Source organism: Eschrichtius robustus, chromosome 13 (genome assembly GCF_028021215.1).
Source record: "Eschrichtius robustus isolate mEscRob2 chromosome 13, mEscRob2.pri, whole genome shotgun sequence".
Classification (NCBI taxonomy): Eukaryota; Metazoa; Chordata; class Mammalia; order Artiodactyla; family Eschrichtiidae; genus Eschrichtius; species Eschrichtius robustus.
In genome coordinates this window covers 2,268,408-2,293,057 of record NC_090836.1, presented here as the reverse complement: position 1 = coordinate 2,293,057, position 24,650 = coordinate 2,268,408, and the positions used below count along the sequence as shown (strand labels likewise).

The window sequence follows — 24,650 nt, the reverse complement described above, 5'->3', positions numbered from 1 at the left end:
CAAGGATCTGGTTTCTTTAGTGTCAAGTGTAGAAAGACAAACTGACATTTATTAGCAAAGCTGAAGGAAAATTGATCTTTCCAGAATGAGTTTCTTTCAGTGCCCTATTCTTAGATAAATGCCTTGGCCCACTTTCTATTTGAATATTTATTAATGTACAGTTAAACAGAGCTTGGGTAGTGTCGAGCCTCAGAGAAGGGGTAGTGTCAGCCATTGTTCCAGGGTGAGGAGGGATTTTTTTGTATCTTGATTCTACCTTTCTTACATTCTTCCCTCTGTTTTCAAAATGTTCCCCATTTTGTCTTTCTGTAAAGATTTTTTTTCTGCCTTGGGATCATTGTTTAGTGACAAGTCTTACATATCAGACATCATGTAGACATTTTGGCAATTAATAATAAATCATGTCATGGTATATAGACTGCTGTTACATGTTCTTTTTTAAGCTATAGTGTGAACTGGTTATAATTTGCTTTCTGGGGCTGATTGATTGATATTAATGACTATTTTTATTTTTATTTTATTTATTTATTTTTTTCTTGTACTTTCTTTTTTTTTTTCCACACACACACACACTGTTATTTTATTTTTACAAGAGATAGACTGACACCAAGCATTGTTAAATGGATGACCACAGCAAAAGCAACAATGATTGCAATTACCAAACACAAAACACACTGATACTATGTCATAATATTGACATTCAGTCCAGTAATCCTCCACTGTAACAGATCCTTTACTTTGCAGAGAAAATTGATTTGTATATTTTTTGCCTCTGAGTCCTTGTGGGATTTTTTTTTGTTTTTATTCAAACAAAGTCACAAAAATTATAATCATCCTCATCAGTTCACTCAGTCCCATGTAATTAATTTTTTTTTCCATCTTGATCTTTCGTTAGCACTTTTATGAGTTCATCAGTTTTCCATTAGAGTTCTGAAAATGCTTATTCATTCAGTTCAGCAGTATAGTCAGTTACCAGAAACCTGTGCTTGTCAGGGTCTTTTCCATGAATTCCTTGGAGATGAAACCCTTTTATAGGAATATTTTTGCAAAAGCATCAGAGTACACCCAGAACTGTCTGTAAATGACAAAAGACTTAAAAATGACCACGGTTAAAGATTTGATGAAAGTTCATAATAATGCAATTGACAAGGAAGTTTAGTTATTTCTGAGATACACATTTTAAAGTAGTAACTGGAATTATGACTAATAACATTATACCAGAACATATAAGATTTTTAGGAATTTCATGTAATGTCTGAAACATTTATATTAACGTGTTTCCATACAAATAACCCAAAGAAAGTTTAGTATTAGTTGTTTTGTTTGTTTGTTTGTTTATACTGCAGGTTCTTATTAGTCATCAATTTTATACACATCAGTGTATACGTGTCAATCCCAATCGCCCAATTCAGCACACCACCATCCCCACCCCACCGCGGTTTTCCCCCCTTGGTGTCCACACGTCTGTTCTCTACATCTGTGTCTCAACTTCTGCCCTGCAAACCGGTTCATCTGTACCATTTTTCTAGGTTCCACATACACGCGTTAATATACGATAGTTGTTTTCCTCTTTCTGACTTACTTCACTCTGTATGACAGTCTCTAGATCCGTCCACGTCTCAACAAATGACTCAATTTCGTTCCTTTTTATGGCTGAGTAATATTCCGTTGTGTATATGTACCACAACTTCTTTATCCGTTTGTCTGTCGATGGGCATTTAGGTTGCTTCCATGACCTGGTTATTGTAAATAGTGCTGCATTGAACATTGGGGTGCATGTGTCCTTTTGAACTATGGTTTTCTCTGGGTATATGCCCAGTAGTGGGATTGCTGGATCATATGGTAATTCTATTTTTAGTTTTTTAAGGAGCCTCCATACTGTTCTCCATAGTGGCTGTATCAATTTACATTCCCAGCAACAGTGTAAGAGGGTTCCCTTTTCTCCACACCCTCTCCAGCATTTGTTGTTTGTAGATTTTCTGATGATGCCCATTCTAACTGGTGTGAGGTGATACCTCATTGTAGTTTTGATTTGCATTTCTCTAATAATTAGTGATGTTGAGCATCTTTTCATGTGCTTCTTGGCCATCTGTATGACTTCTTTGGAGAAATGTCTATTTAGGTCTTCTGCCCATTTTTGGATTGGGTTGTTTGTTTCTTGAATATTGAGCTGCATGAGCTGTTTATATATTTTGGAGATTAATCCTTTGTCCGTTGATTCGTTTGCAAATATTTTCTCCCATTCTGAGGGTTGTCTTTTCGTCTTGTTTATGGTTTCCTTTGCTGTGCAAAAGCTTAGTAAGTTTCATTAGGTCCCATTTGTTTATTTTTGTTTTTATTTCCATTACTCTAGGAGGTGGATCAAAAAAGATCTTGCTGTGATTTATGTCAAAGAGTGTTCTTCCTATGTTTTCCTCTAAGAGTTTTATAGTGTCCAGTCTTACATTTAGGTCTCAAATCCATTTTGAGTTTATTTTTGTGTATGGTGTTAGGGAGTGTTCTAATTTCATTCTTTTACATGTAGCTGTACAGTTTTCCCAGCACCACTTATTGAAGAGACTGTCTTTTCTCCATTGTATATCTTTGCCTCCTTTGTCATAGATTAGTTGACCATAGGTGCATGGGTTTATCTCTGGGCTTTCTATCTTGTTCCATTGATCTATGTTTCTGTTTTTGTGCCAGTACCATATTGTCTTGATTACTGTAGCTTTGTAGTATGGTCTGAAGTCAGGGAGTCTGATTCCTCCAGCTCCGTTTTTTTCCCTCAAGACTGCTTTGGCTATTCGGGTTCTTTTGTGTCTCCATACAAATTTTAAGATGATTTGTTCTAGTTCCGTAAAACATGCCATTGGGAATTTGATAGGGATTGCACTGAATCTGTAGATTGCTTTGGGTCGTATAGTTATTTTCACAATATTGATTCTTCCAATCCAAGAACATGGTATATCTCTCCATCTGTTGTATCATCTTTAATATCTTTCATCAGTGTCTTATAGTTTTCTGCATACAGGTCTTTTGTCTCCCTAGGTAGGTTTATTCCTAGGTATTTTATTCTTTTTGTTGCAATGGTAAATGAGAGTGTTTCCATAATTTCTCTTTCAGATTTTTCATCATTAGTGTATAGGAATGCAAGAGATTTCTGTGCATTAATTTTGTATCCTGCAACTTTACCAAATTCATTGATTAGCTCTAGTAGTTTTCTGGTGGCATCTTTAGGATTCTCTATGTATAGTATCATGTCATCTGCAAACAGTGACAGTTTGACTTCTTCTTTTCCAATTTGTATTCCTTTTATTTCTTTTTCTTCTCTGATTGCCATGGCTAGGACTTCCAAAACTATGTTGAATAATAGTGGCGAGAGTGGACATCCTTGTCTCATTCCTGATCTTAGAGGAAATGCTTTCAGTTTTTCACCATTGAGAATGATGTTTGCTGTGGGTTTGTCATATATGACCTTTATTATGTTGAGGTAGGTTCCCTCTATGCCCACTTTCTGGAGAGTTTTTATCATAAATGAGTGTTGAATTTTGTCAAAAGCTTTTTCTGCATCTGTTGAGATGGTCGTATGGTTTTTCTCCTTCAATTTGTTAATATGGTGTATCACATTGATTGATTTGCGTATATTGAAGAATCCTTGCATCCCTGGGATAAATCCCACTTAATCGTGGTGTATGATCCTTTTAATGTGTTGTTGGATTCTGTTTGCTAGTATTTTGTTGAGGATTTTTGCATCTATATTCATCAGTGATATTGGTCTGTCATTTTCTTTTTTTGTAGTATCTTTGTCTGGTTTTGGTATCAGGGTGATGATGGCCTCATAGAATGAGTTTGGGAGTGTTCCTTCCTCTGCAATTTTTTGGAAGATTTTGAGAAGGATGGGTGTTAGCTCTTCTCTAAATGTTTGATAGAATTCACCTGTGAAGCCATCTGGTCCTGGACTTCTGTTTGTTGGAAGATTTTTAATCACAGTTTCAATTTCAATTACTTGCGATTGGTCTGTTCTTATTTTCTGTTTCTTCCTGGTTCAGTCTTGGAAGTTTATACCTTTCTAAGAATTTGTCCATTTCTTCCAGGTTGTCCATTTTATTGGCATAGAGTTGCTTGTAGTAGTCTCTTAGGATGCTTTGTATTTCTGCGGTGTCTGTTGTAACTTCTCCTTTTTCATTTCTAATTTTATTGATTTGAGTCCTCTCCCTCTTTTTCTTGATGAGTCTGGCTAATGGTTTATCAATTTTGTTTATCTTCTCAAAGAACCAGCTATTAGTTTTACTGATCTTTGCTATTGTTTTCTTTGTTTCTATTTCACTTATTTCTGTTCTGATCTTTATGATTTCTTTCCTTCTGCTAACTTTGGGTTTCGTTTGTTCTTCTTTCTCTAGTTTCTTTAGGTGTAAGGTTAGATTGTTTACTTGAGATTTTTCTTGTTTCTTGAGGTAGGCTTGTATAGCTATAAACTTCCCTCTTAGAACTGCTTTTGCTGCATCCCATAGGTTTTGGATCGTTGTATTTTCATTGTCATTTGTCTCTAGGTATTTTTTGATTTCCTCTTTGATTTCTTCAGCGATCTCTTGGTTATTTAGTAACGTATTGTTTAACCTCCATGTGTTTGTGTTTTTTACGTTTTTTCCCCTGTAATTCATTTCTAATCTCATAGCATTGTGGTCAGAAAAGATGCTTGATATGATTTCAATTTTCTTAAATTTACTGAGGCTTGATTTGTGGCCCAAGATGTGATCTATCCTGGAGAATGTTCCATACACACTTGAGAAGAACGTGTAATCTGCTGTTTTTGGATGGAATGTCCTATAAATATCAATTAAATCTATCTGTTCTATTGTGTCATTTAAAGCTTCTGTTTCCTTATTTATTTTCATTTTGGATGATCTGTCCATTGGTGTAAGTGAGGTGTTAAAGTCCCCCACTATTATTGTGTTACTGTCGATTTCTTCTTTTATAGCTGTTAGCAGTTGCCTTACGTATTGAGGTGCTCCTATGTTGGGTGCGTATATATTTATAATTGTTATATCTTCTTGGATTGATCCCTTGATCATTATGTAGTGTTCTTCCTTGTCTCTTGTAACATTCTCTATTTTCAAGTCTATTTTATCTGATATGAGTATAGCTACTCCAGCTTTCTTTTGATTTCCATTTGCATGGAATATCTTTTTCCATCCCCTCACTTTCAGTCTGTATGTGTCCCTAGGTCTGAAGTGGGTCTCTTGTAGACAGCATATATACAGGTCTTCTTTTTGTATCCATTCAGCAAGCCTGTGTCTTTTGGTTGGAGCATTTAATCCATTCAAGTTTAAGGTAATTATCAATATGTATGTTCCTGTGACCATTTTCTTAATTGTTTTGGGTTTGTTTTTGTAGGTCCTTTTCTTCTCTTGTGTTTCCCACTTAGAGAAGTTCCTTTAGCATTTGTTGTAGAGCTGGTTTGGTGGTGCTGCATTCTCTTAGCTTTTGCTTGTCTGTAGAGCTTTTTATTTCTCCATCGAATCTGAATGAGATCCTTGCTGGGTAGAGTAATCTTGGTTGTAGTTTCTTCCCTTTCATCACCTTAAGTATATCATGCCACTCCTTTCTGGCTTGTAGAGTTTCTGCTGAGAAATCAGCTGTTAACCTTATGGGAGTTCCCTTGTATGTTATTTGTCATTTTTCCCTTGCTGCTTTCAATAATTTTTCTTTGTCTTTAATTTTTGCCAATTTGATTACTATGTGTCTCGGCGTGTTTCTCCTTGGGTTTATCCTATATGGGACTCACTGCGCTTCCTGGACTTGGGTGGCTATTTCCTTTCCCATGTTAGGGAAGTTTTCGACTATAATCTCTTCAAATAGTTTCTCTGGTCCTTCCTCTCTCTCTTCTCCTTCTGGGACCCCTATAATGCGAATGTTGTTTCGTTTAATATTGTCCCAGAGGTCTCTCCGGCTGTCTTCATTTCTTTTCATTCTTTATTCTTTAGTCTGTTCCGCAGCAGTGAATTCCACCATTCAGTCTTCCAGGTCATTTATCCGTTCTTCTGCCTCAGTTATTCTGCTATTGATTCCTTCTAGTGTAGTTTTCATTTCAGTTATTGTATTGTTCATCTCTGTTTGTTTGTTCTTTAATTCTTCTAGGTCTTTGTTAAACATTTCTTGCCTCTTCTCGATCTTTGCCTCCATTCTTTTTCCGAGGTCCTGGATCATCTTCACTATCATTATTCTGAATTCTTTTTCTGGAAGGTTGCCTATCTCCATTTCATTTAGTTGTTTTTCTGGAGTTTTATCTTGGTCCTTCATCTGGTATATAGCCCTCTGCCTTTTCATCTTGTCTATCTTTCTGTGAATGTGGTTTTTGTTCCACAGGCTGCAGGATTGTAGTTCTTCTTGCTTCTGCTGTCTGCCCTCTGGTGGATGAGTCTATCTTAATAGGCTATTTTTAGATCAGTTTTTTAGTTCACAGAAAAGTTGAGCAGAAAGTACAGAGAGTTCCCATATACGCCTTCCTAGACCTCAATTTCCCTTGTTGTTAACGTCTTGCATTGGTGTGATACAGTTGTTAAAATTGATGGGCCAGTATTGACACATTATTAACTAGTCCATAGTTTACAGTTTGGATCACTCTCATGTTATACATATTATGGGTTTTGCCAAATGTATGATGGCATGTATCTACCATTACAGTATCATACAAAATAGTTTCAGTCCCTGAAAATTCCCCATGCTCCTCCTTTTCATCCCTCCCCCATCTCCCCAATCCCTGATCGTTTTCCTGTAACCTTTTCAGACTGGCTTCTTTCCTTTAGCCTCTGCGTTTAAGGTAATCCCATGTCTTTTTGTGGCCTGAGAGTTTATCTTGTTTTATCTCTGAAAATATTCCACTGAATGGACGTACCATTGTTTGTTTATTCCATTACCTATTGAATAACACCTTGGTTGCTTCCAGTTTTTGGCAGTTGTCAATAAAGCTGCTGTAAACATTCATGTGCAGGTTTCTGTATGGGCATCAGTTTTCAACTCATTTAGGTAAATGTCTGGGAGTGTGATTGCTAGGTTGTATTGAGCTTTGTAAGAAACTGAAAAAAAAAATCTTTTGAAGTGGCTGTAAATAATTTGCTTTTAATTGCATGCCTTTTTCTTTCTCTCTTTCCTGTTTATCTTTTTTCGTCCATTCTGCTACTCACTGCCTGTCTGAAGCTGTTGAGTGAAATATTGCATGAGACCAGTCATTTGGGCTTTAAGTGGTTTAAGGTATGAAGAAACTGCTTTTATGTTTGTACTTCTGAGGCTGTGTACCCGTCACTCACTGTCCTCTCCAGCTTCCATCTTCTATTCTTTTATTGTATCTTTTTCTGTCTTCTAACCCTACTGTTAATTTTGCTAATATGTATTAATTGTATGCACCAAAGTAATCTACAAATATTTGTTTGAAATATCTTAAATGGCTTTTAATGTCCCTAATGGCTAGGGACATTATACTTATTATCTTGCTCAGGTCCAAAATTTATGTCTCTTGCCTAAATTTAGCCCCTGAGAAGAAATGCCTCCCTCTGATAGAAGAAGGGTAGCTGCATCTCTGAATTTCTCAAGGAGCAATGTAAAGTTGTTTGGGAACCATTTCTGTTATTAAAATAAAATACAGAACCTTTTAAAGTTTGAGCAGAGAAAAACTCTCAAAGGAAAATGACTCTTGATGCCTTTCTTGTATTCTTACAGGATCCCCTTACATGTCTTTATTCCTAATATGTGCTGCTCTACACTGAGCCCATGCCCCAAATTTAAAGAAGTTGTCCAATGATCTCGTGAAGGAAGACCTCCTCTAACCTGTGTTGGCAAATGGAGAGAATAAAGTGAATAATTCTGTGGGGGAAAACTCAAGGGCTTTTTTTTTTTTTAATAAATTTATTTATTTTATTTATTTTTATTTTTGGCTCTGTTGGGTCTTCGTTGCTGTGCGCAGGCTTTCTCTAGTTGCGGCGAGCGGGGATTACTCTTCGTTGCGGTACATGGGCTTCTCATTGCGGTGGCTTCTCGTTGTGAAGCATGGGCTCTAGGTGCACGGGCTTTAGTAGTTGCGGCACACGGGCTCAGTAGTTGTGGCTCGTGGGCTCTAGAGTGCAAGCTCAGTAGTTGTGGCGCACGGGCTTAGTTGCTCCACAGCATGTGGGATCTTCCCGGACCAGGGCTCAAACCCGTGTCCCCTGCATTGGCAGGTGGATTCTTAACCACTGTGCCACCAGGGAAGCCCTCAAGGGCTCCTTTTACCTTTGCTTTGTTCCTTTCCATATGGGTTTTCTTCTTTGGAAACTTCTCTCTGCTCAACTTTTGACAGGTTTTGTGTTGTGTTCAATTTAAGCGTCTATATGAACGTAGAGTAAAGATTGTTCCCTTAAATAGGTCGCAGAATTGCCAAGGGGCTGGGAGCAGTGTCTTCTGTTCAGCATTGTTACTGTGAACTTAACATTTTTGACATGATTGTGTTTTTGTTTTTGTTTTGTTTTTTAGCACTTGAAAAGAATGTTTTAAATATCTTCACTGGTATTCTTTGAGAGTAAATTTATTTTTTGAAGGAGCCATTTGCAAATTGCTAGCTAAATGTTTCAAAAACGCCTCTAAAGTAATAAGACTTTTTCTTGTCACTTAATAAGGTGGATTTATATCTGTCCCTAAAGTATATTTTTTAATGTTTTGAGCAATGGAAAAGATATATCCTGTCAATATGACTAACATTTGCACGAGTTTTCATTTCAAAGCTCATTTTTAATAGTGATACTCATTTTTTTCAAATTGCCATTTGGCCATTATCTGGCGTGTATGTTAAGTGTAAATTCTTTTTCTTTTTTTTTTTTTTTTTTAATTTTTCTTTTCTTGTTTAAAGATTGATTGATTGATTGATTGATTGATTGATTGCTATGTTGGGTCTTCGTTTCTGTGCTACGGCTTTCTCCAGTTGCGGCAAGCGGGGGCCACTCTTCATCGCGGTGCGCGGGCCTCTCACTATCGCGGCCTCTCTTGTTGCAGAGCACAGGCTCCAGACGCGCAGGCTCAGTAGTTGTGGCTCACGGGCCTAGTTGCTCCGCGGCATGTGGGATCTTCCCAGACCAGGGCTCGAACCCGCGTCCCCTGCATTAGCAGGCAGACTCTCAACCACTGCGCCACCAGGGAAGCCCAAGTGTAAATTCTTGACCTAGAAGATCATAACGTTTTACCAATGATTTGCTAGATAGTTATAGATGAATGAGCATTTTTAAGGATTACATCTTTTCTTATTCTTTTTTAATTCAGGTTTTAAAACTTTTTCTTTGCATATTAAAAATTGTGCAATCTAATTAAAATCATTTGAAGAAAAAGTGACACTTGATTAAAGTTCATTTTACAACCTGCAGGACACCCTGGACCAGCATGGGCTTCACTCCAGGTTTCTCTGTCATCCCACCCAGGTGCTTCCTTCAACTTGCAAGGCCTCTCCCTTCCCTGTCAGCCAGGCAGGCAGATGGGAGAGGCAGGCATGCTTCCTTGTCAGTAGTTTTTGGTTCTTTGATGTGAAAGTGGGCAGCATAGTCATTTAAGCTTGATCCATCTTTTTGTGGGAAGTCTGGTGCATATTGGGAGCACACGCCTCACTGCGCCTCACCTGCTTGCTTCTCCTGTTCCACTGTTTCTTTTGCAGGTGGTGGGTTTTCCTCCACATTTCTGTCTTCCTCACTTCTGACTGAATCTCAGCCACACCTGCTGTGTCGAGGTGGCTGCAGAGGAGGTGGCACTGGACGCAGGACAGTGGGGCCTGCCCAGTGGCTGCTGCCGAGTGTCCTATCTGTTTTTGTTCTTAAAGGTTTATTAAATCCCCTATTAGCTGCAAATCTACCCAGCCAATTACACAGCAGTTATCACCATGATACCTGAGTAAATACTTGTTCAAATGGAACAGTTACCACGGCGAAGCAGCACTGGTAGCTGGGCAGCCTAGAGAGGATGGTGTATGGTGACAGGACTGTAATTGGACTCCCCAGGCCTTCCCATTGCCCTCTACTTTCAGCTGTTCCCAAAATGGACAATTTATTATTTGGTCTTATAAACAGAATCCTGTACTGATCTGAATATTTATAGCAAATGATATTTTCCTCAGTTTTTAATTAAGTGGCAGTAATGCTCAGAAAATAAAATACCTTTACTTACACTACCTTTTCCATAGACATTTATTGAATGCCATGTATTTTTCCAGATGCCACACTAAGGATTGAAAATAAAAAGGTAATAGATACAGGCTCTGCCTCAAGAAGTTCACGTTTATTGGGAAAGCCTGGGGAATGAACCTATAATTATGGTTCAGTTTGATAACTTCCATTGGCAGGGATCTGCATAGAGAGCTTTAAGAGTAGAACAGGTAGGGCTGCTCTCACCTTCTGAGACAGACAACGTTCTGCCTGTGGAGTGTGTATCTCTCTCTACATCAACCTGCTTTCTATGTAATCCAGTTTGGAGGGGTCCGTAGAAGGCTTCCTGGAGGAGGTGGCTTATGCACGAGCTCAGTCTTAGAAAGAGTTAGGCAAAGAGGTGAAGGATGTTCGACGTACTACCCGTGAATGGACCAGCATAGGTAGAAGTTGGAAGCATTGGGGAATTTTAGGTAGCCGTTAGTAGTTACGGCTTAGGTTCCACATGAACGTCAAGATCAGTGGGAGTCTTTTCTTCTGAGCTGTGTGGCTGATTGGGTCTTGGAGCTCCGGCCGGGAGTCAGGCCTGAGCCTCTGAGGTGGGAGAGCCGAGTTCAGGACATTGGTCCACCAGAGACCTCCCGGCCCCACGTAATATCAAATGGCAAAATCTCTCCCAGAGATCTCCACCTCAACGCTAAGGCCCAGCTCCACTCAATGACCAGCAAGCTACAGTGCTGGACACCCTATGCCAAACAACTAGCAAGATAGGAACACAACCCCACCCATTAACAGAGAGGCTACCTAAAATCATAATAAGGTCACAGACACCCCAAAACACACCACTGGATGCGGTCCTGCCCACCAGAAAGACAAGATCCAGCCTCATCCACCAGAACACAGGCCCCAGTCCCCTCCACCGGGAAGCCTCCACAACCCACTGAATCAACCTTACCCACTGGGGGCAGGCACCAAAGACAACGGGAACTATGAACCTTCAGCCTGTGAAAAAGGAGACCCCAAACACAGTAAGTTAAGCAAAATGAGAAGACAGAGAAATACTCAGCAGATGAAGGAGCAAGGTAAGAACCCATAAGAAATGAAGAGGAAATAGGCAGTCTACCTGAAAAAGAATTCAGAATAATGATAGTAAAGATGATCCAAAATCTTGGAAATAGAATGGAGAAAATACAAGAAACGTTTAACAAGTACCTAGAAGAACTAAAGGGCAAACAAACAATGATGAACAACACAATAAATGAAATGTAAAATTTTCTGGAAGGAATCAAGAGCAGAATAAATGAGGCAGAAAAATGGATAAGTGACCTGGAAGATAAAATAGTAGAAATAACTACTGCAGAGCAGAATAAAGAAAAAAGAATGAAAAGAATTGAGGACAGTCTCAGAGACCTCTGGGACAACATTAAATGCACCAACATTCAAATTATAAGGGTCCCAGAAGAAGAGAAAAAGAAAGGGACTGAGAAAATACTTGAAGAGATTATAGTTGAAAAGTACCCTAACATGGGAAAAGAAATAGTCAAGTCCAGGCAGCACAGCGAGTCCCAGGCAGGATAAATCCAGGGAGAAACATGCTAAGACACATATTAATCAAACTATCAAAAATAAAATACAAAGAAAAAATACTAAAAACAGCAAGGGAAAAGCAACAAATACCATACAAGGGAATCCCCCTAAGATTAACAGCTGATCTTTCAGCAGAAACTCTGCAAGCCAGAAGGGAGTTGCAGGACATATTTAAAGTGATCAAAGGGAAAAACCTACAACCAAGATTACTCTACCCAGCAAGGATCTCATTCAGATTCGACAGAGAAATTAAAACCTTTACAGACAAGCAAAAGTTAAGAGAATTCAGCACCACAAAACCAGCTTTACAACAAATGCTCAAGGAACTTCTCTAGTCAGGAAACACAAGAGAAGGAAAAGTCCTACAAAAACAAACCCAAAACAATTAAAATGGTAATAGAAACATACATATCGATAACTACCTTAAATGTAAGTGGATTAAATGCTCCCACCAAAAGACATAGACTGGCTGAATGGATACAAAAACAAGACCCATATATATGCTGTCTACAAGAGCCCCACTTCAGATCTAGAGACACATACAGACTGAAAGTGAGGGGATGGAGAAAGACATTGCACGCAAATGGAAATCAAGAGAAAGCTGGAGTAGCAATTCTCATATCAGACAAAATAGGCTTTAAAGACTATTACAAGGGGCAAAGAAGGACACTACGTAATGATCAAGGGATCAATCCAAGAAGAAGATATAACAATTGTAAATATTTATGCAGCCAACATAGGAACACCTCAATACATAAGGCAAATGCTAACAGCCATAAAAGGGGAAATCAACAGCAACATGATCATAGTAGGGGACTTTAACACCCCACTTTCACCAATGGACAGATCATCCAAAATGAAAATAAATAAGGAAACACAAGCTTTAAATGATACATTAAACAACATGGACTTAATTGATATTTACAGGACATTCCATCCAAAAGCAACAGAATACACTTTCTTCTCAAGTGCTCACAGAACATTCTCCAGGATACATCATGTCTTGAGTCACAGATCAAGCCTTGGTAAATTTAAGAAAATTGAAATTGTATCAAATATCTTTTCTGATCACAACACTATGAGACTAGATATCAGTTACAAGAAAAAAACTGTAAAAAATAGAAACACATGGAGGCTAAGAAATGAAGGAAACAGTAGTAAAGATCAATAAAACTAAAAACTGGTTCTTTGAGAAGATAAACAAAATTGGTAAACCATAAGCCAGACTCATCAAGAAAAAAAAGAGAGAAGACTCAAATCAATGGAATTAGAAATGAAAAAGGAGAAGTAACAACTGACATTGCAGAAATACAAAGGATCATGACAGATTACTACAAGCAACTATATGCCAACAAAATGGACAACCTGGAAGAAATGGACAAAATCTTAGAAAAACACACCTTCCGAGACTGAACCAGGAAGAAATAGAAAATATGAACAGACCAATCACAAGCACTGAAATTGAAACTGTTATTAATAATCTTCTAACAAACAGAAGTCCAGGACCAGATGGCTTCACAGGCGAATTCTATCAAACATATTTAGAGAAGAGCTAACACCTATCCTTCTCAAACTCTTCCAAAATATAGCAGAGGGAGGAACACTCCCCAACTCATTCTACGAGGCCACCACCACCCTGATACCAAAACCAGACAAAGATGACACAAAAAAAGAAAACTACAGGCCATTATCACTGATGAACATAAATGCAAAAATCCTCAAGAAAATACAAACAGAATCCAACAGCACATTAAAAGGATCCTACACCATGATCAAGTGGGGTTTATCCCAGGAATGCAAAGATTCTTGCATATACACAAATCAATCAATGTGATCCACCATATTAACAAATTGAAGGAGAAAAACCATATGGTCGTCTCAGATGCAGAAAAAGCTTTCGACAAAATTCAACACCGATTTATGATAAAAACCCTCCAGAAAGTAGGCATCGAGGGAATTTACCTCAACATAATAAAGGCCATATATGACAAACCCACAGCCAGCATCGTACTCCATGGTGAAAACCTGAAACCATTTCCGCTAAGATCAGGAACAAGACAAGGTTGCCCACTCTCACCACTATTGCTCACATAGTTTTGGAAGTTTTAGCCACAGCAGTCAAAGAAGAAAAAGAAAAGGAATCCAAATCAGAAAAGAAGAAGTAAAACTGTCACTGTGTGCAGATGACATGATACTATACATAGAGAATCCTAAAGATACTACCAGAAAACTACTAGAGTTAATCAATGAATTTGGTAAAATAGCAGGATACAAAATTAATGTACAGAAATCTGTTGCATTCCTATACACTAATGATAAAAAATCTGAAAGAGAAATTATAGAAACACTCCCATTTACCATTGCAACAAAAAGAATAAAATACCTAGGAATAAACCTACCTAAGGAGACAAAAGACCTATGTGCAGAAAACTGTAAGACACTGATGAAAGAAACTAAAGGTGATACAAACAGATGGAGAGATATACCATGTTCTTGGATTGGAAGAATCAGCATTGTGAAAATGACTATACTACCCAAAGCAGTCTACAGATTCAGTGCAATCCCTACCAATGGCATTTTTCACAGAACTAGAACAAAAAATTTTTACAATTTGTGTGGAAACACAAAAGACTCCGAATAGTCAAAGCAATCTTGAGAAAGGAAAACAGAGCTGGAGGAATGAGGCTCCCTGACTTCAGACTATGCTACAAAGCTACAGTAATCAAGACAGTATGGTACTGGCACAAAAACAGAAATGTAGTTCAACGGAACAGGATAGAAAGCCCAGAGATAAACCCATGCACGTATGGTCACCTTATCTTTGATGAAGGAGGCCAGAATATACAGTGGAGAAAAGACAGCTTCTTCAATAAGTAGTGCTGGGAAAACTGGACAGCTCTATGTAAAAGAATGAAATGAGAACACTCCCTAACACCATACACAAAAATAAACTCAACATGGATTAAAGACCTAAATGTAAGGCCAGACACTGTAAAACTCTTAGAGGAAAGCATAGGCAGAACACTCTGTGACATAAATCACAGCAAGATCCTTTTTGACCCGCCTCCTAGAGAAATGGAAATAAAAACAAAAATAAACAAACGGGACCTAATGAAACTTAGAAGCTTTTGCACAGCAAAGGAGACCATAAACAAGACGAAAAGACAACCCTCTGAATGGGAGAAAATATTTGCAAACGAAGCAACTGACAAAGGATTAACCTCCAAAATATACAAGCAGCTCATGCAGCTCAATATCAAAAACACAAACAACCCATTCCAAAAATGGTCAGAAGACCTAAATAGATATTTCTCCAAAGAAGATATACAGATTGCCAACAAACACATGAAAGGATGCTCAACATCACTAATCATTAGAGAAATGCAAATCGGAACTACAATGAGGTATCACCTCACACCACTCAGAGTGGCCATCATCAAAAAATCTAGAAACAGTAAATGCTGGAGAGGGTGTGGAGAAAAGGGAACCCTTTTGCACTATTGGTGGGAATGTAAATTGATACAGCCACTATGGAGAACAGTATGGAGGTTCCTTAAAAAACTAAAAATAGAACTACCATACAACCCAGCAATCCCGCTACTGGGCATATACCCTGAGAAAACCATAATTCAAAAAGAGTCTTGTACCACAGTGTTCATTGCAGCTCTGTTTACAATAGCCAGGACGTGGAAGCAGCCTCAGTGTCGGATGGATAAAGAAGATGTGGCACATACAATGGAATATTACTCAGCCATGTAATAAATGAAATTGAGTTATTTGTTGTGAGGTGGATGGACCTAGAGACTGTCATACAGAGTGAAGTAAGTTAGAAAGAGAAGAACAACTACCGTATGCTAACACATATATATGGAATAAAAAAAAAAAATGATTCTGAAGAACCTAGGGGCAGGACAGGAATAAAGACGCAGACATAGAGAATGGACCTGAGGACACGGGGAGGGGGAAGGGTAAGGTGGGACGAAGTGAGAGAGTGGCATGGACATATATACACTACCAAATGTAAGATAGATAGCTAGTGGGAAGCAGCCACATAGCACAGGGAGATCTGCTCAGTGCTTTTTGACCACCAAGAGGGGTGGGATAGGGAGGGTGGGAGGGGGACTTAAGAGGGAGGGGATATGTCGATATATGTACATATATAGCTGATTCACTTTTTTATACAGCAGAAACTAACACACCATTGTGAAGCAATTATACTCCAGTAAAGATGTTTAAAAAGAAAAAAAAAGATCTGTGGGAGGGAAGGGGGCACGGGGAAGAAGTGCACACAGTCAGATGTGCCAAATCTTGTTTAGTCTTAGACTCTGGAATTTTGACTTTGTATTCAAGGCAGTGGAGAACTGTTGAAGCATTTTAAGCAGGGAACAGTATTTATGAGATTTCTGGCTCATTCATTCGTTCGGCAGATCTTTATTGAATATCTGATGGTGCTGTGGTAGCCTGAGTAACACACCTTGATGAGCAAAGCAGCAGTGGTGTCTCCCGTAAGAGAGCTTGCAGTCCACAGGGGGACACAGACACCAGCCTGAAAAACGACACTTAATTACAGGTTATCACCAAGTGCTGTAAAGGGTAAGAACAGGGTTTCTGGGATAGACGATAACTGGATGGAGGTTGGAGAGGGTAGAACCTATTTTTGACTCAGTGCACAGAGAGGGTCCTCTGAGAAAGTGCCTGAAGGGTGAGACGCCTACCTGTGACAAGTGGGGAGGACCTGGCAGCAGTAGGTGGGGACAAGCTGACCTGCGTGAGGACAACCAGCACGACTGGGGCAGGGGCACTGCAGGGTACGCAGAGGTCAGTGGAGGCAAGCAGTTCGTGTTTTTCTAAGCATGTTGGATGCCACTGTGGACGTTGAAGTCGGGCATGACATCCTCTGATTTGTGTTTTGAAAAGATCATTGTGGCTGTGGGTTGGAAAACGGATTCAGCGGAGCTGAGTGGAAGCAAGAAGGTCCGCTGGGTAACTAGAGTAGCCTAGGCCAGAGATCTTCAAGCTGAGGCACCCACGCACCTGGAACCGCACCAGCCTTTTCCCCAGGGATCCGTGGGTCCAGCTCCTCTGCTTCTAAGCATACTTTTCCCTCAAATCGCTCTGCCTAAGAAGGCATCTGACACATGCAGATTCTCTTGTTTCATTTCCCCCTTCGCAGTTGTGCATCCCTCACTCTGCGGTGGGCACTCCTCTCCTAGGTCTTACTCTTCTGTGTTCCTCCGGGGAGGGGAGAAAACCTCTCGAACAACAACAAAGGGATAATTCTAAAGGTTTGTACTGAGAAACTGGATGAGGAAAGTCAGATTGTTTACAATTCTTTGTTTTCAACAGAATCAAAGGACACCTGATTGAGATGCTGGCTGATAGATAATTATCCGTGATTTTTGATGATAGGCTACTCTGTGATTTGGGGCATATAATTCTGAAGGAGTGCCAAAAGTCAAGTTACAGTACCATAACAAAACTCCTCTTCCTATTTGTTTTCATAAAAGTTTGTTAGTGCTTATGCCTGTGAAAATGAAACATATCATAGAATTGATACTGAACCCTGAGTTTTTCTCTCAGTAAGTAATATTCATCAGGAGATATCTCACCTAATAAGAGTAAAAGTTCCATTAATCTCATTGAGATAAGTATGCTTAAAGATAAGTTGTTAATAAAATTTTGTACTCTTCATGTTTTATAGTTATCTCTCAAAATATCTAATATTTATATTGGTTTTAATTGATCATATGTTACTAGTAATGATAATCCAAAAGAATTTTTTAACAGTTATGACCACAGGAAACTTTGTGAATATCAAATTTAAATTTATATACATAATTTTATTGCAGAAAAGTATGAGAGAGGATCCATACAAAAAAATCTAGAATAAAATAAATTTCATTAGTATAAAATTTTAGGGAGAAGTGGAATTGAAACCCAAGGTCAAAGAGCAAATGTAAAAAATAAAAATTTTAATCATTAAAGCACAGTTTGTCCTTATAGTTTTTAATAGATAGTAATGGATATCAAGTCACCATGGTATTTATATTTCATCAGATACTTTCTGTTTTAAAAAGAAGTGGTGCTTTTTTTTTTGAAAGCAATTTTTAAAATACCTAAGAAATTACATTCTTTGCAACTCTTTAACACATTGTGGTATAAGACTCTTTTTGAATTATGGTTTTCTCAGGGTATATGCCCAGTAGTGGGATTGCTGGGTCATATGGTAGTTCTGTTTTTAGTTTTTTGTTTTTTTTTTTTTTTTTTTTTGAAATTCACGTTCTTTTATTTATTTATTTATTTATTTATGACTGTGTTGAGTCTTCGTTTCTGTGCAAGGGCTTTCTCTAGTTGCGGCAAGTGGGGACCACTCTTCATCGCGGTGCGCGGGCCTCTCACCATCGCGACCTCTCTTGTTGCGGAGCACGGGCTCCAGACGCGCAGGCTCAGTAATTGTGGCTCATGGGCCCAGTTGCTCCGTGGCATGTGGGATCTTCCCAGACGAGGGCTTGAACCCGTGTCCCCTGCATTGGCAGGCAGATTCTCAACCACTGCGCCACCAGGGAAGCCCCTGTTTTTAGTTTTTTAAGGAACCTCAATACTGTTCTCCGTAGTGGCTGTATCAATTTCCATTCCCACCAACAGTGCAAAAGGGTTCCCTTTTCTCCGCACCCTCTCCAGCATTTACTGTTTCTGGATTTTTTGATGATGGCCACTCTGAGTGGTGTGAGGTGATACCTCATTGTAGTTCCGATTTGCATTTCTCTAATGATTAGTGATGTTGAGCATCCTTTCACATGTTTGTTGGCAATCTGTATATCTTCTTTGGAGAAATATCTCTTTAGGTCTTCTGCCCGTTTTTGGATTGGGTTGTTTGTTTTTTTGATATTGAGCTGCATGAGCTGCTTGTATATTTTGGAGGTTAATCCTTTGTCAGTTGCTTCGTTTGCAAATATTTTCTCCCATTCAGAGGGTTGTCTTTTCGTCTTGTTTATGGTCTCCTTTGCTGTGCAAAAGCTTCTAAGTTTCATTAGGTCCCATTTGTTTATTTTTGTTTTTATTTCCATTTCTCTAGGAGGTGGGTCAAAAAGGATCTTTCTGTGATTTATGTCACAGAGTGTTCTTCCGATGTTTTCCTCTAAGAGTTTTATAGTGTCTGGCCTTACATTTAGGTCTTTAATCCATTTTGAGTTTATTTTTGTGCATGGTGTTAGGGAGTGTTCTAATTTCATTGTATTACATAGCGCTGTCCAGTTTTCCCAGCACTACTTATTGAAGAGGCTGTCTTTTCTCCACTGTATATTCTGGCCTCCTTCATCAAAGATAAGGTGACCATATGTGCATGGGTTTATCTCTGGGCTTTCTATCCTGTTCCGTTGAACTACATTTCTGTTTTTGTGCCAGTACCATACTGTCTTGATTACTGTAGCTTTGTAGCATAGTCTGAAGTCAGGGAGCCTGATTCCTCCAGCTCCGTTTTTCTTTCTCAAGAGTGCTTTGGCTATTCGGGGTCTTTTGTGTTCCCATACAAATTGTGAAATTTTTTTGTTCTAGTTCTGTGAAAAATGCCATTGGTAGTTTGATAGGGATTGCACTGAATCTGTAGACTGCTTTGGGTAGCATAGTCATTTTCACAATGCTGATTCTTCCAATCCAAGAACATGGTATATCTCTCCATCTGTTTGTATCACCTTTAGTTTCTTTCATCAGTGTCTTATAGTTTTCTGCATACTGGTCTTTTGTCTCCTTAGGTAGGTTTATTCCTAGGTATTTTATTCTTTTTGTTGCAATGGTAAATGGGAGCATTTCCTTAATTTCTCTTTCAGATTTTTTATCATTAGTGTATAGGAATGCAACAGATTTCTGTACATTAATTTTGTATCCTGCTACTTTACCAAATTCATTGATTAGTTCTAGTAGTTTTCTGGTAGTATCTTTAGGATTCTCTATGTATAGTATCATGTCATCTGCACACAGTGACAGTTTTACTTCTTCTTTTCTGATTTGGATTCCTTTTCTTTTTCTTCTCTGACTGCTGTGGCTAAAACTTCCAAAACTATGTGAGCAATAGTGGTGAGAGTGGGCAACCTTGTCTTGTTCCTATCTTAGTGGAAATGGTTTCAGGTTTCCACCATGGAGAATGATGCTGGCTGTGGGTTTGTCATATATGGCCTTTATTATGTTGAGGTAAATTCCCTCGATGCCTATCAGCTCTTTAACTTATGGTGTGATACCAACTCTTTAACTTACGATGCAAAAAAATCATGTATCAAGTTAAGATCCTAGTTATATAAACTCTTTAAGAGGTATACAAACACAGTCATTGTAGAAGACTCCTGGTCTACAGGAGGGCGGGCAGATTAGGCTGAGCACCTCATATACTGGAAGCGGAGGTGGAGAAAAGTGAACGGGTTTAGAATGGAAACAGAGCTAAAAAGATTTGATGAATTGCTTGTATGGGCAAGGGTGAAAAGGAAACAAAAATGATCCTCCAATTTCTGACAGGACGCCTGAGAGGTGGTGGTTCCATTTTCTGAGATGAGAATGCCCTAGCAAAAAACTTGTTCAAGGATAAGAACTAAGAAATTGTGCTGAAGAATGTTAGCTGTATTAGTAGTAGTAGTAGAATTGCTACCACATCAGGTTTGTACTTTCTGCCCAGTTCTCTCTTCTGAGATCCAAACTAAGTCTACTTCATATCTACTTTGTATCTTTACTCCAGTATTTCATTGAAATCTCAACCTGAAACCATCCAAATTCAGAACTCTTTATTTCTTACCCTCAAACCAGTTTCTCCCTCAGGCTTTTTCATCTCATCTGAGAAAATACTCTTATCCTACAAAGCTGAAATTAGGCATCATCACTGTTAGGAGAATCAAGTCCAAGAAAGGCAGAAGTGATATGTTAGGTACAGAGATTTTATACTGTGACTCTCTAGTTCAGAAGGCCACTCCAGAACTTTAGGGAAACTGTAGTACCTGGTGGCTAGAAAAGTGGGTTCTCGAGTTAGAAGCCTTGGTTGGAATTATGGTTCCATCACTTACAAATTGTGATCTTGGGCGAGTTATTCCTGTGTCAGTTCTTGAGCTGTCAAAGAAACTTGGTACTCGTATATGGTGCTATAAAGGTGCTGGCATAATGTGGTATATCTGCCACATGAAGAGAGGTTGTTGTATGTGTAAAGAGAGAAGTAGTCAGTCAACATTAGCTGCTACTGATACTTCTCTTGTTACCACCACTGCCCTCGATAGCTCCAAGGGGAGGACTGGTCCAACCTGGCTAGGCCCCAGAGAAACTTACTATCTATAGACCCTACCTGGTTGATTCCGTACCAGTGATGACATGCTTATTGTTAAAAAGTTCCCAGTTACATCTATATGAAGTTTTAATTCCTGTGAATTGAGGAAATCCTTGTCCTCTCCCCTTGCCTGGCCTGGAATTTGTAGTATCTGCATCAACTGAGGATGCCACAGCCAGCTAACAGGTTGCCCAGGTGGGCATGGTTTTGGTCATTGGGTTGTTCATTCTCTGAGAGTGTGTCTTAGGTCAGTGCAGGATCGTAGTCTGTGCATTATTTTCCAGTTTACTTTTAGGTTTTCCTCATGAAGATAGTTTGGGTAGCTTTAGTAAAGGACTAGAAATGTGTACTGTGAAATCCTATCCTAATGCTAAATATTTTTCAGTTTTACAAAGTCATGTATTCTGTGGGTTCCTTTAGGAAGGAGAAAGGGAAAGAAAAGAATACTTTTTTAGCACTATTTAAAGCAAAATATGGATTTTAGAACATTATGCTTATATCTTATTCCTAGAAATAAGAAGAAACAAAATATTTAGGATTTAAAAAATTTGAGTTTGATCCTCATAACCTTAAATTACAATTGGAAATAATCTGTTTGAAGTTTCATGACTTTTTTCCCCTTAAACACATAGATGTACACACATGCACTTCCTGTGTACTGAAAGTACCTAGAAAACAGATTTTTTTTCAGTAGCAGTGTACACTCTTGGTGCTCACATGTGGTATCCAAATCCCATTCCCTATTAAAAGGATTTGAATTCTAAACAGAGGTTACTTTTTCACTTTTGACATAAATTCTGTGGATATACATTTTTCATTACAAGTGCTTGATGGTTACTGAAGCCTCTGAAGTCTCTATAGGAGCACTATCCAGTAGAACCTGGAGACACTGGGTATGTCTTATAAGATGTGAGTAAGATGACAGCCCAGCCACATGTTCCAGTTGAATACCTCAACTGTGGCTAGAGCCCCAGCAGGACTGAGTTTTTATATTTATTTAATTAATCTGTCCAGTGGTCAGTCTATCAGACAGCTGGATTCTCTGATGTGTTAGATGAATGGATAAATACATAGACACACAAGTACTTAGCAGCTACTACTTAGTTTTTTTCTCCTGAGCCTGTCAGAGTTGTAGAAATGAAATATACAAGTACATGCACTTTTTTGCTTGTCCTTGGTCCTTTTTTTCACTTGTTTTTGGGAAAACGTCCGTGGTCTACATGTTTGTCAAAAGTAATTTTTCCTTTAAGAAATAATGGGGAAATATGAGCTGTCATAATCATGTGTGTTTTCCCATATTCATATAACTAGACACTTAAATTTATAGCATGAGCATTGGAGTTAGTGTCAGAAAAAGGAGTAGAATAGTTATACAAGTGAGAAGGAGATGTCTGTCCACCAGGAGTATGTGCCACCCCAACACTGTTAAGAGTTTAATGGCCTCAGAGATATCACCTATTTCATTTATTCCATTGTTCATTTAATTAATTTTATTGAGAGGCTGCTATGTTCTAGAAGCTGTGACTATTTTTGTGAGCCAGACAAAATGGTCCCTTCTCCTAACGGCGTTTATACGTTAGGGAGATCTGGTGATCACAGATTTAAACATATTCTTTAACGTTGTGACACAAACAAATAATAGTCCTGTATAGTGTTTTATGAAAGAGTATAACAAGAGGACCTTATTTAGAGTGAATGGTCAGGGAAGGCATCACAAAGGCATTGATGCTTAAACTGAGACATGGAAAAGCGTACAGGACTTAGTGAGATTAAGAATGGCCAGAGGTTTACCTCCGAGGGAACCACGGTGTGTGGACACCCTGATGGAAGAGCGAGGCGCAGTCAGAGAACCAAAGGAAAACCAGTTAGTGGAGAGGAGTGAGGAGAAGCGAGCTGGTGGCTGAGCGGGTAGGCAGGCGAGTGGGTAAATAAACAAGTGAGAACAGATGGTCTGACATGAAACTGGAGAGGTAGGAAGAAACCAGATTGCGGTTTAAATCGTTTTAAACAGAAGAGTGATGAAAATCCATTTTAGGTTTTGAGAGACGATTCTGGCAGTTATCTGAAGAATAGATAGAGAGAGAGCAAGGGTAGGAGGGCCGTACCTGTCAGGAAGATACTGCATGATGCAGGGGCGTGGGAGGGCGTTGGCTGCTTGGAGGTGGGATGAGCAGGATCTGCTGATGGTCTGCGTGTGGCAGGTTAGGGAGGAGGATGTGGCGGGGCCGACGCCCACCTTTTCTGCCGTGAGGGTGTAAGTGGAGGGTGGTGGTGTTCATTCGACTCTGCGGAAGCTGGAGGAGGAGGAGTTTAAGGTAGGGGTTCAGCTTTGTACATATTAAATTGGACGTGCCTGTGTTCTGTTTCTCATGATGTCAAGCAGGCAGTTGGATATACAGGTTTAGCTCAGAAGAGTGCTCTGAGCTCAGAGTATAAAGTCAGGAGATGAGGTATGGCTGGCTTTTCTTTCTTCACTTTAGCTTTGTGTTTGCCATTCACAACATACAAGCCTCTTCCAGTTAACCTCAAATGCACATAAACTGAGAAAGTACCTGTTTACTCTGTATATTTCTGCAAAGTAAGCTTTTGATGACTCCATAAATATGTGACTGGCTTATTACCAGAAAAAGTGACACACAGGAAGCGTACATAGCATCTTTCTCTTAATACAACTACTGCTTGAGGTACTGCCTTTACTGATTACCTGTTAACTGCCAGTCACCACGATAATGCTTTCTCAGTAGTCTTGTTTAATCATTTCAGTAATAAAATCTTGGATGTATTTAATATTTCTTGGATAGAAAAAGAGCACCAGTGCTCACTGGGTCCTTTTTCAGAAGGGTGAAGACTGGTTTGCATTTATGAAACTACTTTTCCCTCTGTATGAAGCAGTGTCTTCATCTTTGCCCTTTTCTCTTGTCTGCATAAATCCCGCTTCTCCTTCCATACAGCCCTCTCTGACCTTCCAGGTCTGAGTTGTGTGTCTCCCCCATGTTCTGCAGCAGCAGCCTTCACTGTTTGTTTTACTGTGTTGTTACGATTTATTTACTGTCACCGAAGAGACTCTCTGTCTTCTCTAGTAGAATGAAAGCTCCGTGAGGGCCAGGCTATGTCTTGTTTACTGTTGTATCTCTGATACCTACCGTCACGTCTGGTACATAGTGGCAATCAATGAATATTTTTTGAGTGCATGAGTCAGTGAGTGAAGTTTAATTCTGACCACCTGGGTGTCTATACCCCTGATAACAGCAGCATCACTTTATTAACTGAACAATTTAAAGTTTCATGGTAAGTTTATGATGTTTACAGATATTACCAAACATTTTTTTAAATTAATACATGTTTTTATTCTTTGCTGCAGTTCCTTTCCATGGGATTTAATGCAGCGCTTTGTCATCTGATCAGAAAAACTCAAAAGATTTCAGAATTGTAGATTTAAAGGCTTAGAATAGATACCGTTATTTGAGCGTAATCTACCTTTTCTTTTTTGCTTGAGTTTAAAGCATGGTAGCCAGAATGGAAAAGTAAAATTTAGGAATCATCCTTGGGATTCCTGTGACCTGTTCTTCAGTGGGAAATAGAGGACTTGTGTTTCCTGGGACGAACGTGCAACACTAGCCACACTGAGGTTG

General features: G+C 39.0%; 1 protein-coding gene across 5 annotated transcripts in view; it reads left to right on the top strand.

Moving 5' to 3' along the window:
* Window positions 1-24,650, top strand: part of ERC1 (ELKS/RAB6-interacting/CAST family member 1) — a 420,180-nt gene that overhangs the window by 194,078 nt on the left and 201,452 nt on the right. The gene's annotated exons all lie outside the window — the stretch shown is intronic.